This window comes from Phocoena sinus, chromosome 7, assembly GCF_008692025.1.
Source record: "Phocoena sinus isolate mPhoSin1 chromosome 7, mPhoSin1.pri, whole genome shotgun sequence".
In the NCBI taxonomy this organism is placed as follows: Eukaryota; Metazoa; Chordata; class Mammalia; order Artiodactyla; family Phocoenidae; genus Phocoena; species Phocoena sinus.
Window position 1 is genome coordinate 87,305,382 of NC_045769.1, and position 20,010 is coordinate 87,325,391.

The following is a 20,010-nucleotide window of genomic DNA, read 5'->3' on the forward strand; positions in this document are numbered from 1 at the left end:
AGTGATGTGATAAACAAGTACAACCTGAACGTGACAACATGGCATAAAGCCGTGATACAAAATGTTTCATTCTATTTCTTGTGAATGTTTTTGAAAGCTTTTATGCCTTTCACATGTCTTGTGTGTGTATATACTGACCAGTGGAAGTATAATTCGTGTTCAGATATTTATTTCTGTCAATGAATGACCAGATGGTTCTTGCCTATGTTGGAAGAGAACCATTTGCCTATTCGATAACTCTGAGTGACATTACATATAACAAACTAGCCAGGATGATCCACTGTAGCCCGAGTGAGAAACACGTAGCTTTCTCTACTTTGTAAAGTTGGCAGACGACACACAGATGCCTTTATTCTCATTTTTTAACTGAAATAGTTTGTGTATTTTTCCTACCAAAGTAACAGAATGCTCAATGTGGAAAACTGTGGCGATACAGGCAAAAAAAAGAGAGGAAGAATGCTTATAAATTAATTTTTACTGCCTGTAACTTGCCAACTTGGAGATTTGATGATGGTCATGAGGCCACAAAGCTGACGTTCCTTTGAATACATACTATTTGTCTGACACTGTGCTAAGTGCTTTACATCAATCAGATTATTTAATCCTCCCTAGAACCCACTGATTAAAGGTAATGGTATTAATCTCCTTCATAGATGAGGAAACTGAAGCTCAGAGATACTAAGTGAATTGCCCAAAGTCACACAGCTAAACAGGTCACACAATAGCAGAGCTAATTTAACGTGGGATTGCTGGACAGCTAGCTGCATTGATTTCTGTGAGTTGCATATGTGTCAGATATTCCTTTCACTTGCTTTTCAATTGAATTTATGAAGCTTTTGTTATATTAAAGTATCTAGTTTTGCACAAACGAATCTATACTTTTGTGATTTCTACCTTTAGTGCCATGTTTAAAAAGGCCTTTCCTATTCCTAGATTATAACATGGGAGGGAGAAAAAAAAATGCAAACAGTACCAGAAGATCATAATCACAAGCCAGAAAGCCAAGGTATCTGCCGAAGTTGTTACCAACAGGAAGAAGTAGGAGATGTGAGGATGTGTTTGAAGGCAGTGGCAGAAGAGGACATAAGGCTGTTCCCTCATTATGAGTATCAAGTCCAATAAGCCAATTAAATACACTTCCTTTCATGCCTCCTACCCTCCCCTTTAAGCTCCTGCATCAGGGTCTGGACTGGGAGGAGGGACTGGAGGAAAAGAGAGGAAGGTTGGGCTTCCCTGGTGGCGCAGTGGTTGAGGGTCCACCTGCCGATGCAGGGGACATGGGTTCGTGCCCCGGTCCGGGAAGATCCCACATGCCGCAGAGCGGCTGGGCCCGTGAGCCATGGCCGCTGAGCGTCCGGAGGCTGTGCTCCGCAACGGGAGAGGCCACAACAGTGAGAGGCCCGTGTACCGCAAAAAAAAAAAAAAAAAAAAAAGAGAGAGGAAGGCTTCTTACTTAGCTGCTGCTGTTTGAGGGTCTCTTTGGAGTGTCAAATGCCTTCTGTCAGGCAGTAGCCAGATGCCAGCACTTTTGTGTGGCGCGTAGATGTGTTCTTTTGAGACACTCCTGGGGAGATCTCACCCACAGGTGTTCCCTGTTGTACAGGAAACCCTCTCTGGATTCTCTCTAATCACTTCCTTCTCTCCGCTCTGACCCCAGGAGTATGTTCCTTGCCCTGAAGGCAGCCTTCCTGAGCGTAGTCCTTTCAATATGGCACATGACTCCCCTCCACTGGGACCACAGGGAAAAACAAAATTAGGTACCCTTTCCCTTCCAAATGGTAAAAAATGGAGGCTGCTTCCACTGCTGCCCTTTCTTCTTGCCCTGCCATGTGGACAACTTCTGACAGCCTCCTACCTTCAAAATCTCGAAGTCCTGACTCTCATCAGGATCTATGTCCCATATTTGGCGGGGGCGGGGGGTGGGGGGGGAGCATATGCGTTAGGTTCTCCCAAGAACTCTGTTTTAGGGGCAAGAGGAGGTAGGCTTTTGGGTTCTGGCAGCTTGGCAGTCATTCACTTTGGGGAAAGAGGTGCCGGCCTCCCCTTCTGCCAACCAACCCCAGTCTCTATGAGAGGTTTTCATGGAGCACACCTACTCCTGTGAATCTCCTCTTACTTAGGCTGTTAGACAGTGATCGAGAAGAGTACAGGGCCAATATTTCTACCTTTAGCAAGTCCTGCAGAAATGTGGCAGCACCTCTGTTTAGCATTTATAGGTATTAGTCCTCAGCGTTAGGACCTCAGCTGAAATGCCAAGGTGTTAGGAAAAGTCACACTCCACACCGTATGCTGTAGAGTTGTGCTGTGGAGATATCATGTGATAGAAAGTTTCTAATTTTTTTTTCAGAATGGATTGTAAGTTATCACAGATGTTTTCTGATTAGTACATTACTTTTTATTTTTTTAATTAATATATTTATTTTTGTCTGCATTGGGTCTTCGTTGCTGCGCGTGGGCTTTCTCTAGTTGCGGTGAGAGGGAGCTACTCTTCGTTGCGGTGCGCGGGCTTCTCTTGTTGCAGAGCATGGGCTCTAGGGCGCCCGGGCTTCAGTAGTTGTGGCTTGCGGGGTCCAGAGCGCAGGCTCAGTAGTTGTGGCGCACGGGCTTAGTTGCTCTGCAGCATGTGGGATCTTCCCAGACCAGGGCTCGAGCCCGTGTCCCCTGCATTAGCAGGTGGATTCCTAACCACTGCGCCACCAGGGAAATCCCCACTGCACCACCAGGGACGTCCTGTATATTACTTTTTAAATAGTGGCTCAAGCCATCAATAAATTGACATTCATTTCTTCTAGAGGTATAACCCCATTACAATAAAATGGAAAAAAATCAAAGGAGTGTTCTGTATTGCAAAGTTATTTCTATGTCACAGTGTGTAGTCTTTAGAAGCAGGATTTTGTTGATCTTGGTGACAACAAATTCAATATATCTAATAATCCTGCATAGCAGGTCTTCATTCTCCTTCCTGTTGATGTGACAGTCACTCTTTAATGAAACCTTATTTTGTATACTATTTGCATTGTAGATCAGGAATGAAGAGCTGAGTTTGCTTAAGCAGTAGCTGAGCTGTTTATACTTTTTATATTCTTCCATCAAGAAATAATTACCCTTCAAACAGCCTTACCTCTTTCTACTTTGTATATGCAAACTACCTAAATAAAACATATGCAAACTCCCAAACCACACACCAGTATACAGAAACAATCAGGACCCAGAAAAGCATAGAATAGCGTATACATAACCTATTCCACTTCCTTGTACCAAGGCATTCATTCATTCAGCAAGTCTATATTGAGCATCTACCGTAAGCCTGCGAGGCAATAGAGTTGATTTTGCTCGTTTATTTACTACAGGAAAGTAAAGAATAATGTTTGTTTTAACTCCAGTTCTATAAAATCGGAATGTTATTTCTGGCTTAACAAAGATAATATTGTAGTAGAACTTCGGTATCTCACTGGTTGCTGTCCATAATTCTCTGTTGGAATACATCTACACATGGATTAGTTTTAAATGGCCTTCGGCAGTTTACTGTAGGGCCATCTGGCCATTTGCTATCTGTACTCCCAAAATAACATGCAGTTCTAGAATAACTTAGAACTCAGTTATGCCCTGGCATATATTATTGAAGTGTTAAATGGGTATAAAGTAGGGCATGTATTGACAATTCAGGTAAGATATGCAGTACTCTAAAATAGCCCAGGCCAATAAGATGCAGACTCTCAGTACAGCTAAATTATAGAATAATTACATTTTTAAGATTATAAGAATTTTTTTTGTTTTATATGAGAATTTCACTGCGTAGTTACTTTTTCTAGGACATTTATTATGTCCTTAAAGGTATACCACTTCCATTTTTATCCACTTTAGTATTTAAGGAGATGTTTGTACATCTCTGTGGTTATGATTCACAATAATGTTAGCACAAACTGTGAATGGATGAGTCTCTACTGCAAATATATGCCCACTGTTCAAAAAAGGATATTTCAAGGTGGAAAGTAGAAAACTCTTCTGCCAATAATGTTAAACCTCAAAATAATGTTCAGCATGTCCTGAAAGATGACCATGGATTGTTGTGATCTTTAAACAACCAACATACTATTTCTTTAAAAAGCTTAGAAGAGGGAAATCCGACCATATGTTAAAATGTCTGATTTTTCTTCTAATTCTTTTTCCTATAACAGCAGAATTTTGAGTTTGAGTGGGTGCTCTATAAATACCTGCTGACTGCTGAAGGAAACATATTAGAATTTAGAAAAATGGTGAGTTTTTTTTAAAGGAAGAGTAAAACTTGGGTACAAACCTTTCTCCATTGCTTCATTTTGGGGAGCCTGTAGCTTTCTGGTGTTTCCTGTTGAATATCCATCCTAGCGTAGCAAGTGATAAACTGGCTCGAACAACTTACTGTAGGATTAGACCCTTAATAAGTTCAGATACTAGAACTTCTGGATAGAGAAGATAAAGTAGGTTTTTACAACAGTTAATAGCATAAAGAATAAATTGCAAGTATGAGAAATAAAAGGCACTATAAAATCTTAGTGCATATTTTGAGAAGAACTAAGTAGAAATTTTATACATTCATTGAAATTAACCACTGAGTGTAAGTATTAGACATGTGTAAAGAGAGAATTAGTGACCTAGAAGCTAGATCTTAAGGAACAAAAAGATAAGAATTCAACATATGTCTAATAGAAGTTTCAGAAGGAAAATTAGAGAAAATGCTAGAAGCAATAGTCAAAGAGATTTTGGTAAGAAATTTCTAGAGATTATTAATTAAGTCATGGATTCTCAAGGTAATGCATATATTTGGTTTTAAAAGATCAGAGGGTGCAAAAAGGATCTGTAAGACAAAGCAAAATTCCTTTACCCAGTTCATCCCACCCCAAACTGCCCCCTGTCCCAGCTACCACTTAACAAAACTTTTGTTTATCTTGCTATTTCTTGATTTTTTAAAATATGAGATATTATCTGTTGACTTCCTACAGTAGAAATGGTGATTTAGTTAGCCCTCTTACTGTATGAGCAGGCACATGCAGGCACTCACATATTTTTCCCTCTCCCTAGCCTTCCAATATAGCTGTATCTCAATTTTTGGTTAATTAAATACTCTGTGTTTATAGCATTATTGCTATGTGAAACTGTTCCCTGCTGAGCATCATTGTTTTCTATGATAAGGTTTCCTTCCCTGAACAACTCTTCATTTTTTCCTGGAGGTAAATATTGCTTTAGCTTTATTTGCTTGGTTTCTGTGTCACTATCATAAACCCATTCCTAGCTCTGCCACCATCACTAACTCATCTTTTTAATATGGTCAGACACATCAGGAAATCTGTCATTTCCATTTTTTTCCTTGGACACCTCCATCCTGGAGGCCTAGATTCTCCTGCTCCTGTTCGTTTTATGTTGCTCTCTGGACCCTAGAGTCAACTACTTCCTGGATCCCACATCTTTCTCTTCTTTTACTTTATCATTTTAGTGGGGTACATCCACCATAATCTCCTCAAGAAATGTAGGGAGCTAAAATTTCTTAAGACCTTGCTTGTCTGAAAATGGCTTTGTCCTTCCTCACATTTACTTAATACTTGACTGAGTTTTGAGCTCTCATTGGAACTCATTTTTCTCAGAAGTTTGAGGTAATGCTCCATTGTTTTCTACTTTTTGAACTTCCTGCTGAGAAGTCTGATTTCTATTTCTGATAACTTGCCTGTGACTCGTTGTGTTCACTCTCCCAAAAGGTATTAGATTTTCCTTTTTACTCCTGTCTTTTGAAACTCCTGTCTTCTGAAATTCCATAATTGGATTTTTGTTCTTTTCTTATGCTGGGTATATATTTCCTTCACTACAAAGAATTTTCTTATATTTTTTCTTTGATTTTCTCACCCATGATTTTCTCAATATTATGTTCTTCAACTCCTATTAGTCATTACTGAACCTTAGATTGACCTTATTTTGTTATCGCTTTTCCTATTTTCTTCTTTGTTTTTGTTTTTATTTTGCTTTCTGTAAGATTTTCTCAACTTTATCTTCTAACTCCTCTATTGATTTTTTTTAGTTATGATGTTTTTATATGTAAGCATTCTTTCTTGTTCTTGAATTTCCTTTCTAATCACATCCTGTTTCTCCCATCATGAATGCAAAAGCTTATTTTATCACTATGGATATCATAGGATTATTTTTTAAGTTTTCTTCTACTCTCCATGTTGTCTCAGTTTCCTCTAAGTTCCCCTTTTGTATTTGTTTGATTAATCGTATTAACTTGATGTTAAAATTTTCCTCAAATATCTGATGGTGACTGTCTCTCCATTCATATTTGAGGTGAGACCTTAAAAGATGATTAGAATTTCAGAGACAGGGCTTGTTGACCAGTGACCTTTCTCATAGGAATTCATTTGTTTCATTGTGGCATCTCCACATGTCAGCGTTGCTAGGTCAAGCCCAGTTAGTTTCCAGAGAAAGGTTCCTATAATGTCCTAGAAGGAAAATCTCCAGCTGTCTGGGAGCCAGATAGAGGAGGGGTGCTGGAGAAGCATCATTAATAAATAGACATCCTTTCATTTAATTTCCCTCACTCTTGCCTTTAGCCTTGCCTGGTCTCTGTGGTCCAGATCATCCAGTGAGGAAGCCTTTCTGCTGCTGAGGAGGGAGGTCAGGGGAGAAGGACGGTAGCTGCTTGGCTGCGTGGGCTTGAGGAGGTTACCAGCGGGCTTGTGTTTACTTTCTATAGAATTGCTACCAGTTCTGTTTTCAGCTCTGCTCCGCAATTGCACCTCCAGAGGCACTTGGTGTGTCCAGTTCCTGAGCCTTCCGGAGTTCCTCTGGAGCAAATGAGCTGCTGTCTCTTTGCTAACACCACGTACACAAGCAGAATCACCTACACTTACAGAAGCATTCTGCCTCCTTCTCTCTGCTCCGAGACCACTCATCCATCTGCTTTCCATCTCTTGAAATCCAGTTGACATTTCTTTTCTGTTGTCATCTTACTCAATTATGCTTGTTGTCCCTGAGAGTCCATGCCTTATAAAAATTCCCATACCATTATTTCAATAGAGCTTCAAAAGGCAGAGGGATTTAAAATTGATGTTTACTCTTCCATGTTTTCCCCAGTCTGTTCTTCATACCGCATGCAGCATTTTTATTCAGACCCAATCTGATTAGAAATTCCTCAAATGGCTATAAACCTCTTACTTATATCATTAAGGGCAGAAAGTCCTCCCCCTGGTTATTTCTCGAGCCTCGTTTTTGACCTCCCCCTCCCTTACCTTCATTGCTATCCACACTCACTCAGTGCTCTGGCCATATTTTGCTTTTACCCCTGAACCATGTTTTCTCACCAGGTCCTTTGCACATGCTGTTGTTCTTAACACAGTCCACCTCTCACATTCACACCTGGCTACCTTCTAATCATCATTGAGGTCTCAGCCAAAAGAGCACCTTCTCTGGAGAGCCTTTCTTGACATTAGCCCCCCTCCCCAGGCCTGGGTTCTCATAATAATACCTAATTCTCCCCTGATTGGAGCACCTACCCCATTGGGTGTTTCGTGAGGGCATCTTGGCTATTCGCCTGGCACATAATAGGCATTCCAATTTGGGTTGAACGGTGAATAAATGTTTTTCTCTCTGACCTTTTTCACTCAGTATTTTCACTGAGTATGTAAGTCTTTCTTTACCTTCAAGCCTTGGTTATATTCTAGTAATAGCCCAGCACTTTACCCATCTCTTCCAAACTTAGAAATACTAGAAAGTATAGAAAACCTGAAGAAAGCGGAAGTGCTTGTACACTCACTTTGTACATTTAAAGGCTTTATTTCAAATGTAAAGTTAACAAAGTTGTATCTTAAAATATTAGTTTGGAATAAAGACAGTTTCTGTGGCTTAAAAATTAGACAGCGTAGAACCAGAACTTGAAGTGAATCAATACTTAATGCTGTAGCATTGAAAAAAAAAGGGGGTTTGTGCTGGAAGTTGGATTTGCTGGTAATTTTGATTTATTCAGGTTGTGGGTAGGAAAATGAAAAAGGAAAAAATAAAAGACTGGATTTTTGATGCCCATCTGTTCATGCTTCAGAGACCTGGAAACTGATGTTTTAAATTTCCTGGTTTTACTTTTCTGGTTTATACAGCTTTAAGAAGGGAGAAGATGGAACCTCTCAGTTAGAAAAATGAAGGAATAAAAGGAAAGACAAGGAAAAGCGTAAGGTAGAAAAAAGCACCACAGGAAACAAATAATAGAAAGGGAGGAATATATTTGTTTGATTTATAACATTGAGCCTTTTTGTAATTAATGTGCCTCTAGACAGAGAACAAATCTTTGATTAGTATACAAATGAAAGTAAGGCAACATTAAAATGCCTGCCTTAAATGGATGGCTAAAGTGTAACTTGTGAGAGTTAACAAGAAAAACACATCTTAAAAAAAGGCATGGGTCTCTGATTTATAAAGTAGCTTAACTATGAGAGGGCCAGTGGAGTCAGAGACTGGAGTTTTTAGAATGTTGATTATCTCTTTAGTAACCATGAGAGCATAATGTTGACCACCTCCATTATTATCAAAAATAAAAAATCATAGTATTTCCTGAGCTCTTACTATGTGCCAAGCAACATGGAAAACATAACTCTGCAAGGCAGCATTATTATTAGCTCCATTTTACAGATGGGGTAACTGATAATTAGAGAAAAAACTCTTTCCCCAGGTTAGCTAATAAGTGGCAGAGCCCAGAATTTAAAACAATACAATATACCTAGAGCCCTGCTTGACCCAGTGTGCCTTTTTGCCTCTCAATAATTATAAGATAATCAGTAGATTTGATTAGAAGTTTGATCCTCCTACTTCCATTGCAAGTCTAGGGGACTGGTCTCATTCTCATTGAACATATGAAGAAACCCAGGTTTCAAAAGATTAAGTGACTTTATTCACAACCGAACAAATTTTTAAGAAAAATTCTTTCCTAAACTCAGTTCCCTATTCTTTTTATTTTTAGTTAAAAAAGGAACATTTTTGTTTCACAATTCATATTTTCTCCTTTTCATCCCCCAAATTCTCTTATCAGTTTTGATGGTTAGCTCTCTCGTCTTGTACAATATTCTCTTGTTGTCACTGTCTGTCGACATAGATATGGTACCTTCCACTCTATCATTTTCCTGATACCCTGTTCAGGAAATTTCACCCATCATGGTATTGATTCTTTCCCCTCTTTCCCACAAAAGTATCCAGTTGTATTCGTCATCTCAGGCTGCCATAACAAAATACCATAGACTGGGTGGTTTAAACAACAGGAATTTACCATTCTGGAGGCTGAAAGTCTGAGATCAGGGTGCTAGTATAGTCAATTCTGAGGAGAGCTCTCTTCCTGACTTGCAGCTGGCTGCCTTCTGGCTGTGTCCTCACATGTGGCCGTGGGAGGAAAGGGGGAAGAAAGAGAGAGAGAGGAAGAGAGATCTCTTCCTCTTCCTGTAAGACCACAGTCCTATCGGATTATGGACCAATCCTTATGACCCTCATTTAACCCTACTTACCTCCTAAAGACCCTATCTCCAGACGTAGTCACATTCAGGGTTAGGACTTCAACATATGAATTTTGAGGGAACACACTTCAGCCCATAGCACCCATAAAATGATACCATGCTCTAAAGGATACTCTCCAATTGGAAACACTGCCCTAAGGGAATTCCTATTTTTGTTTGGAAAGAAGAAAGTGATCCTTTCTTCAATACCAGCACATTTTACTATCTTGCTTTCAACCTCCAAATAATGGCTTCCAAAAAAAATTGTGGAATAGGACATGTGATTAGAGATCATTTTTAGAGTTTCCTTCAGTGCTTTACTGATGCTGTAGAAGATATGGGATTCCCAGAGTAATGTGAACATTTACTTGCTAACGAGGTAAATCCATACCAAGCAGCTTGCTGAGTCTATGTACACGTGAAACAGCCACTTCCTCTTGCTTGAAAGAAATTACTTCAGATTCACATTTGGGAACTTTTTTCATTTTTGTATACTATCATTAAATTAAGCGGGGTGAATGAATAGAAGCTTTTAAAACTTCACTTCTGAGTTATTAATGAAACAAATGATGAGCAAATTATTAAGTTTAAATGAAAAAGTTAGATTATTGTAGTAATGGAATCAGTAAATACAGTTTAGTTTAAAGGTAATATGGATAGCTTACAATTTCTGGGGGTAAGAGACCAAAATAAGTACGTATGAAATGTCACTACATATGCTCTAACATTTTTGTAAAAATAGACAGAACCTTGGGCTTCCCTGGTGGCCCAGTGGTTGAGAGTCCGCCTGCCGATGCAGCGGACACGGGTTCGTGCCCCGGTCTGGGAAGAGTCCACATGCCGCGGAGCGGCTGGGCCCGTGAGCCATGGCCTCTGGACCTGCGCGTCCGGAGCCTGTGCTCTGCAACGGAGAGGCCACAACAGTGAGAGGCCCGTGTACCGCAAAAAAAAAAAAAAAAAAAAAAAAAAAATAGACACAACCTTTAGCTCATAGAAGGAGCTTAGATATTTGCTGAATGAATATTTGTTGACTGAGTCAAGACAGTGACGCATTTACAAACTAAGAAATCCAGTGTTACCCAAGATGGCCTTAGAAATAACTCCGTAAGTGTGGATGTTACATAAAGAAGCAAGGAAATGGGAAGTTTACTTTGATTTCCTCAGCTCATCTACACATCATTACCAACTCTCTTTTAATCCTCTCAAGAAATTTGGAAAAACAGATATTATCCCATTTCATAGATCAGAAAACTGAGGTTCAGAGAAATTAAATGATTTGAATAAATTCACAAATACAGGAAGTACCGATGCAATACTAAGTACCAGTACTACAGCCTGGGTTCTCCCCTCTTCAACATGCCCATTGCCTGAGTGGACTTACTTTAAGGTGCTTCACAGAGATTTCTCTCCACCTGTCCTCTCAAAAGAATCTCATAGGCTTACTGTGCAGTTATCCCATTTGTGATTAGTTTCCTTGAATTAAGGTATTGTGCTTTTGAAAAGTGGCACATATTGAGCATGGAAGATGACTAGTACATTGTGGGAATTTAAGATTAGTTTCCAACAAGGCCAACAGGGAAGAACAGTGCATGATTCAAGGTAGATGCAAGGGGATGCATGGTGATGCGCGTGGCAGGGATGGGGGCCCTGGGCCACTGGGAAGGAGCATAAAGCTCTTAGGGAATTAACAACCAGTTGGTGGAGAGTGCTTACAGGGGAGGTAGGAAGATAAAGATTCACTGTTTGCAGTTTCGCTTGCAACTTTGCTGACTGTGTTCAATTACTACAGTAAACCTTGTGTAAAATAGAGGGTTTTGTGGTGCTTAGCTCTTTTCGGGGGAGGAATGTGAATCATGAGACGTGTGCATGCATCTGTTCACAAGGTTGGCTCTGGGTTTGATAAACGTGGGCTGTGGCAACATGCAAGGTATCTTTTCCTAGTCTCATACATTGTTAAGGACCTTAAGTTTTCTGTATGGGAGCAGTATATCATCAAGGGATTTTATAAAATTGCGTAAGACAAACTGCTCATACTAGTAGGCAGTTAAATTAGCAGTGTGTACAATCTAAAACACTTTGGAATTAAGAGAGATTGACATATACACACTACTATATACAAAAGAGATAACGAATAAGGACCTACTGTATAGCACAGGGAACTCTACTCAATACTCTGTAATGACCTATATGGGAAAAGGATCTAAAAAAAGAGTGGGTATATGTTTATGTGTAACTGATTCACTGTGCTGTACACCTGAAACTAACACAACATTGTAAATCAACTATACGCCAATAAAAATTTTTTTAAAAAGAGAATGAGGAATTGAGGCATAATTATTTAAGTTAAATAATACTAACTACATAAATTGTGTTGCCAGAAGAAGCCATGTATTGTAAATAAATGGTATAAATAAGGTACATGGAGAGTGTTAGATTTTCAGAAATGATTCTTAGAAATGCTGGTGGAAAAAAATATAAAAAAACAGACTCATGGGAACAGAACCATCTTTTCCTTATGACAGTCATATATCCCAGCTATTTAAAGGACAGACATCAGAAAATGATGGACCTTAAACAGAAGAGAGGAAGCTGAAGCTTCTCTCTTTGGCAGCCTTCAAGAGAAGATGCTGTCTTGACTAAGTATGTCATCCCTGGGACCATACATGGATAATGAGGCCAGTCTGATAGCCATAAATATGCTTTCAGTTTCAGCATGCCTTTCTCAGGCTAACAAGTAGGGTTTGCTTGTTAATTTTAACTGAGGCTAGTTTCTATGGATCCTGTTTTCCTATCTTGTCACAAAACAGATTCTTCGTAGTCAAAGCAAGACACCCTTGCTCAGTATCCTCTCTCGGACTGCTGTCAATGTTGCATGTTGGCTTTGAAAATTTGCACCATGGGAGTTGAAATCTGGTTCAGGCACGAAACTCGAGCATTTCAATGACATGGCCTAAACAGCCGCGGTGTTGTTGGATGGCTGTTCCCCCAAAGCATTTGTGCTATGTGCATGTGGATGGTGATTGACTCATCTGTGATTCAAATTTGTTCAAATAATGTTCTGCCAGAGTTTCTTGTTGAAACAGCCTTTGTAGACATGTGCCATCTATTTTTTGAATATTAGCCCATAGCCATCTCCAGTAAAGAGGAGCAGCCATCCCTACAGCCAACCACCAAGCATAAGTCTGTCTTTCTGTTCAACGTTGTGGTCTTCAGACATCCAGTTTTAATTATGATAGACTTCCTTGTTTGTGATTCCTTTATTTAGTGAAGACAATGTGGCAAGAAGTATAGGGGGTGTATGCGTGCACATGAGAATGCTAGATTAAGATCTTTACTTTTATACTTTATAGGTTTATATAAATCTGCTTACCATATAAGTGATATATTGGATACATGTGGGCAACATGATTTTTTGATTATCTTTGATATTTGCTTATGTGGCTAAAATTCTAAAAATGTTAATTTTGTAATTAATTTCCAACACATTGTTTGGAAACAGTGAATAGTTTTTGTTATAAATCACCCAAGAACTTAGATCACTGAACTGCCTGGATGTGTCTTCCCAGTTGGTTTTGGAAAAATTATTTATCTTTGATTCCTATTTCCCTTCTCTTCAATTCTCAACATGGTTTCTGCCCCGGAATCCACAGAAATTGCTGTGATAAAATCGAATGATATTTTTTTCTGCTGTCATCCATATTAGCCTTGAACTGTATTTTTTTCTGTTACTTTTTTCACAGGTTTCCCTGATATCTTCAGACTTCCTTTTCTCTACTGATGTGTGGCCTTGGTGAATGGCCTTTTGGGCTGAGTTTCATCATTTGGAGAGGGAATGCATTTTCCCACTCCTCTGCCATCCCTACTATATAAAATATGCCATCACCTATCTGGTTCCCCATGCTTTTTGACTCAGGCTCTGCACCTCCTAGGGTCTAAAGTAGTATTTCCCAGGGTATCCCTTGTCGAATATTAATTCTTAAGGTGCCTCTTTGTGTGTATGCGTGTGGGGAGGGGTGGTGGTGAGGGCTTTGGGGGATTGGTCCTTGTTTCATTAAGTGCTAAGTTTGGGAAACAATAAACACAATGTCTCTATCACACAACAGGTATTAAATAAATATTTATTGAACGAACAAAAGAATGAATGAATGAACATATTTACTGAACATGCTAGCATGTGCTTTGGGAAGTTCTGCCGTGAAGAAATGTTTAACTTTGTTTAACCCAGCATTTCCGAAACTTGATCTCTCACAAAACCTTCTCTAGGGCAATACCTATACCACAAAACCTTCTCTAGGGCAATACCAACACCTTCTGTTTCGTGATAAACAGAACACACCTTGTGAGACTTCAGCCTGAAGGGATGGCCGTACTGTTCTCCCTCCCCGACCGACACCTGAGCTACATGTACACACACTGAGCTTCCTCAGCCCCCTCTTTCTGTGCCTGCCCACAGGAGGCCAGTTTCCATATTCCAGTTGCTAAGGCTCTCCTCTTTTCTCATTGGCTCATATTTGAAATAATCACTGATGAATTATGCCCTCTCTCTGTCTCTTTAATCATCCACTCATTTGCATCATTTTTTTTCACATGTTATCTTCCAGATCTGCTTTGAGAAGCATGACTTAATCATGTCCTGAGGACTCTTATCTTTGGGTACTTATTTATGAGATTCTGTAGGTTGAAGTTACCATATTAAGTACTTTTCATTGAAATCTCTCAAAAAGATGTTTGTAGGCAACGTATTCCACATGACATACATTTTAGCCACAGCATTCTCTTCAACAACACATGAATCAGTCTCAATGTCCTAAGTCGATGTGACTTGCTTTATCTTATCGCCTTCCTCCTGACTACCTCTGTTGGTCAGCTAAACATATGCTGGCTTCTCAACTTCAGCAGAAATCACCTAAGGAGCCTAGAGTATTTCCTTTGCTTACCCTCAATCTTAGCATCGGTTTAAGCTCCGCCCAAATCTGGTATTTTCGGACTAATCCAAATAAGGCATTTGGCCATTCCTACAGGTCCAGCTCTACGTTTGTGTGTTTGGATGTGGGTAGTGCAGGGAAGCAATCAGATTTAGGTCTGGAAAGTACTTATTCCAGCTGTGTCTTTAAACATCCCTCAACATAGTACTGGGGTTTTGTGGCAATGCCTCTGGACCCACCCTGGGGGACAGAGGTGGGAAAGAAGGAGAGGCAGCAGAGGGAAGGTTCTACTTTTGTTTCAAAGATTGGCTATTGCTTGGAAAAAAGTTGGGAGTGGGGTCCCGAGGCTGATAACAGATTGGAAACGACTATGGTAACCAGAATCTTTCTAAGAGTGAAAACATGTTTGAATAGGGCTTCTGAGAGATTCAGAAACAGGAAGGACATTCTGTGAGTAAGGTGGGCAGTAGCATTTCTTTAAGAAAAATTGAGAGGATGGTTAAACGGCAAGCCTGCCATGTGCTCTAGAAGGCAGCTCACTGGTATTCTTTCTTTTCTCTCCTTCACTCCTTACCTCTGTACCTTTCCTCTTCTCATTAGCACCTCTCCCAGAGTTGAAGCTGGGGAGGAGGAAGGAAGTGTTCGGTCATGTGCCTATTTGCATAGTTACTTCACTGAGTTCACACCAGGATAGTGTGAACATTCTGTCCGGTTCTATAAAAAAGCCAGTATCACCCCATCGGTAAGGTATTATTTGCTTTTTTAGCATAGAACCGTTTATTGCCAGCCTTCTCTTCACTGTACTTTTCAAATAGCATCTGATTAAGAATGTTCTGGATGGGTTAATTAGTGTGGTGACTATTATTAAGCAAACTGCTTGTTAGTATATGTCCATTTGATCTTGGTATTGATGTGAAGTAATTGACCATAGAGCTACATTTAGAAAAGCTGGAAAAAAGTTTTTTGATTTCTATTATGGCAATAAATTGTTTATATAAAACACGTCTATGAAAATATGGGTTTCATGTCACACACAGAGAATCAGAGTAGACTGTGTGGGATGGTAGTTGAGGATCGTTTTGTTTTGTTTTGTTTTTTAGAAATAGTAATACATTTGTCCAGCTTGCTTCAAGATCAGCTCTGCTGAAACAAAGTAATAAAAAATTATTACTGCAGAATATATGAAAACTGAAGTAATTTTAGCTTCCCTCACCTAAAGGACGTATTTCCTTTTAGATTTAGCTAATTGCCTAAATACTTCTTTGGGTAACAATCACTCTATATAAAAGACTATTAGAGAAAAATATGAGAAGATATTGTAAACAAGGAAAGCATGGCACGTAACCACCTTCCTTCAAGTACTGGATTATCATCTATATTATTTATTGGTATTTTGTCCAGTTCTATTATTAAGTTTCCCTAGCTATAGCATTTCCATAGGGAATTTATTCCATGAGCTAATGAATTACACCGTCAGGGAGTTTTTCTGGAAATTCAGCTTAAATTTTCCCATTCTTAATTTCATCTCATTACTCCTAGTTATACCCCCTTGTACCTGGCTAAATAATTATTCTCTTTCCTTGGAGATTCCTATTATGTACCCCTCTAGTTGTCACTTAACCAGGCTATTCATATTTAGCTCCTTTAATCTGTCCTCATAAATCAATTCTTCCATTGCCTTAATCATTATTATTGCTCTTCTTAGAACTCTCTAATTTTCAAACATACATAGTTATCAGGTACCTCAGATGAAATCAGCATTTGCACAGTATTCTGCTCCCACAGACTTGGTCTCTCCCTGTCCTGTACATCACGTTCCATAACCAAGCAGCATCAGTTAGTTGGCTGGTCCAATCAGCCCAGACTCATCTTGTCAAACTCCAGGAAATCTACATAGTCTTTTCCACATGTCCTACTGCTTTCAGGTTTATTTTATTTTGTCAATTTCATAATATTAATAAGCTGAGTTTTGGGTTTCTGTCCATATTGATATTCTGCATCTTCCCATGTCCTTATTCACCACCACCTATCTAGTCAGTCATCCGCAACCTGGGTTAAGGTGGGATTCTGTTCATCCGTGAGAACATTTAGGAAATGTATTGCAAAAAAGCAGGCCTAGCACCTTGTCCACAGCTAGATTCCTTGTCAGTGACCAGTTCCCATTGCTTACAAACCTTTAGCCAATCTCCCATCTCTCTTTTTTTTTTTCCCCATCTCTTTTAATTTGCAATTTTGCTCACATGCTGGCCAATATAAAGGGATTTTATGAGCAAGATGGGTCATGATACTGTTTTCTAAAATGAAGGTATGTTGTTTCAATGCCCATTGATTTGTGTGTGTGTGTGTGTGTGTGTGAATCCTTCGTGCACCAAGTTTGTAATTCTGTTAAAATCCTTTTTAAGCTTGCCTGGCGTTCTTTATCTGACATAAACAAATAGGTTACTTCACTTGTGCTATTGTTGATTTCCACATATGTACAGATGTTCCTTCTCTTACCATTTGTTCCATTTGTTTAGGAGAAGTTGAGGATATTGTCATAGTCATGTTTTTTCTTTTAGTGGTGATCGATGGGAACTTTCCTATTGATTTTTAGTTCCTTAGAATCTCCTCAATATTTTAAATTTATTTCAGGAAGAAAGTTGGTTACCTCCCTTCATGATTTTGGACCTGTGAGATCTGAAACTCTAATCTGTATATGCCCAAGTTTCTTTCCATTTTTTAAAAAATAAACTCTCTAATTTTTTATTAGAGCAGTTCTAATAAGACTGAGGTTGTGACCACTGAGTTTTTAAAGGTCTGTAGATGAGAAGAAACATTTTTAGTACAGCATTCATTATAATTCAATAAATTTCCTTAACCTAATAATCTAAAGAGAGATATTAAATTCAATGTTCGTTTTTTAAATTGACGTATAATGGATTTACAATGCTGTGTTAGTTTCAGGTGTACAGCAAAGTGACTCAGTTTTTTTTAGTATTTCATATATATATATTCTTTTTCAGATCCTTTTCCCTTCTTTTTCCATTTTAAATCAAGAATTAATGTATTACTTTATAAGGGCATACCAAGGAGGTTAGCCCCATTCTTTGTGTTTTATCTGTCCATATGCCATATCTACTTCATCCACTTATGACAGGGCACGAGTGTGGGGGGAGGTGGCTTATATATTCAGGTGATTTTTCTCAAAAGGCCTCAAGAAACAAGCACAGAGCCCCCCACATCATGCCTTTTGCTTCTAGAATGTACATAGCATACTACAGCCAGACTGGATTTCCAGTTCGCAGCAGAACCCACACTGTGGCTTAGCCTTGTTCACCTGCCCGTTGGTTCGGAACTAGCGATCGCCCATCCCCCTCTCCACGGCCACCTTCTGACTCAGGTCACTTCCTGAGCACCATCTCTCCTCACCTCGCTTGAAATAGATGGCCTCATCCAAGGCTTTGGGGACGCACTGGATTCCGCACCTGCCACCTGAAACGGTTCTTTTCAATTCCGTCTCTCCCTTCTTCTTCCCTCTCAGCTTTGTAAGGAAGCACGGTGTGTGTTCTCTTGAATAAGGCCCTGCTTGCCCTGCAGCAAGCATCCTGCCATTATCACACCTTATGATGTTTTTCTACTTCCATTTTGTTGGGTTTTTTTTTTTGCGGTACGCGGGCCTCTCACTGTTGTGGCCTCTCCCGTTGCGGAGCACAGGCTCCAGACGCGCAGGCTCAGCGGCCATGGCTCACGGGCCCAGCCGCTCCACGGCATGTGGGATCCTCCCGGACCGGGCCACGAACCCATGTCCCCTGAATCGGCAGGCGGACTCTGAACCACTGCGCCACCAGGGAAGCCCCTCTACTTCCATTTTCTAAGACTTTTCTGTTTCCTCAGGATCCTGCTCCCTTCCCTAGCAAGTATCCCCAAGCGAGCACCCCTGTGGACATGCACCCCATTAAAGAAAACTTGACCTTGCCTTCTCCTTTCTTCTCTTTGTCCCCCTCTCTCCCTAACCAGTGTCTGGTTTCTCTCTGCCCTCACCCCACATGAACCGCCCTGGCACTAGCCAGTGATCTACGGTATAACGAGGCCAAAATCGCCCTGTCGTTTCTGCTGCTGTAACACCTCTGCAGTGTTTCACACCCTTTTTTTTTTTTTTTAAACAGTTTTAAGAGCTCTTGGTTCTTTTTCCTACCCGTGATTTAGGAGCTCTTAATTTACCTCAGTAGTGTGATATTACTCTCAGATTTCCTTTCAGCTCTTCCAAATGTTCCTCATTGCTTTCCTTGGTTCTGTGGTTCTTCTTCCTCACCTACCTCTTAAATGCATGTACTCTCCACTTCTTCACATACTCCACAATCCAGGTAAGGGGCCGAGTCTCTGCATGGGGCTCAGGGCCTCTGAGAACACCCTTGTTGTCTGGCCCCAGACTGCCTCTCTATACCTCAGATCCTGGGACTCAGACTCTTTGCTGTGTATCTTATTCCCTGAAGAGTTCATGCTCTTTCACACCCTTTTCCTTTGATCTCACTGTTCCCTCCATTCAAAACTTACCCCTCTCTGCCTTTCAGAATCAGTCAACTAAAACCCTCTTTTAGCCTTTACTTATCCCCAAGTCAGAATTAATCTCTAGTTCTCAGTTTTAAAAGTTAGAATGTCCATTCTCGATATACTGTGTTCCGCCACAGGTTCCTTTGTTGTTCTCAAGTCTGTCTCCCACTCTGTCTACTGGTTTGCTCCCTAGTACTTGGTGAATTCCTTGGTTGCATTTTATGTGTTTGCTTCTATCGATAAGTAGCAGATATCGAACTCTATGACAAAGCATTATGGGAAGAAAGGGGTGAGATGGTAATGAAAAAAATATAAAAAGATACTTCAAGAAATATTAGCAAGGGACCAAGCTATGTGATCCTTATAAAACCTTAGACCATTTGGGAGCCAATAAGAAGATGAAGTCCAACAGATGTGGTTTTGGCTTAGCTGCTGACCTAATAGTTGGGCTTCCCTGGTGGCACAGTGGTTAAGAATCTGCCTACCAATGCAAGGGACACGGGTTTAAGCCCTGGCCCGGGAAGATCCCACATGTCGTGGAGCAACTAAGCCCGTGTGCCACAACTACTGAGCCTGTGCTCTAGAGCCCACAAGCCACAACTTCTGAGCCCATGTGCCACAACTACTGAAGCCCGTGTGCCTAGAGCCTGTGCTCTGCAACAAGAGAAGCCACAACAATGAGAAGTCTGCACACCACAACGAAGAGTAGCCCCCGCTCGCTGCAACTAGAGAAAGCCCATGCACAGCAACGAAGACCCAACACAGCCAAAAATAAAAATAAATAAATTTATTTTCTTTAAAAAAGGAAATATTAGCAAAGTCAACTTAATAAAAATGTGTACAAGTGCCCAGGAATACAGAACAGTCATGTGAGCAGAAATACCCAGTGTTAATTCAGGAAGTTTCAAGCATTTTTGTAGGTTAATGAGCAAAAGTATGTTTTGAAAATAAACACTGGGCCATGTCATGACTGGAAAACACAGAACTCCAGAAAGACAAGTAAAGAAAACGCTAAACCATCGCTCTACCCTGATTTTTTACGGTATGTGCAGTGCAGATTT

The 20,010-nt window shown here is 40.1% G+C and overlaps 1 protein-coding gene across 11 annotated transcripts in view; it reads left to right on the plus strand.

Moving 5' to 3' along the window:
* The window catches only part of GTDC1 (glycosyltransferase like domain containing 1), a 505,179-nt gene that overhangs the window by 310,243 nt on the left and 174,926 nt on the right, over positions 1–20,010 (plus strand). The window lies entirely within an intron of this gene.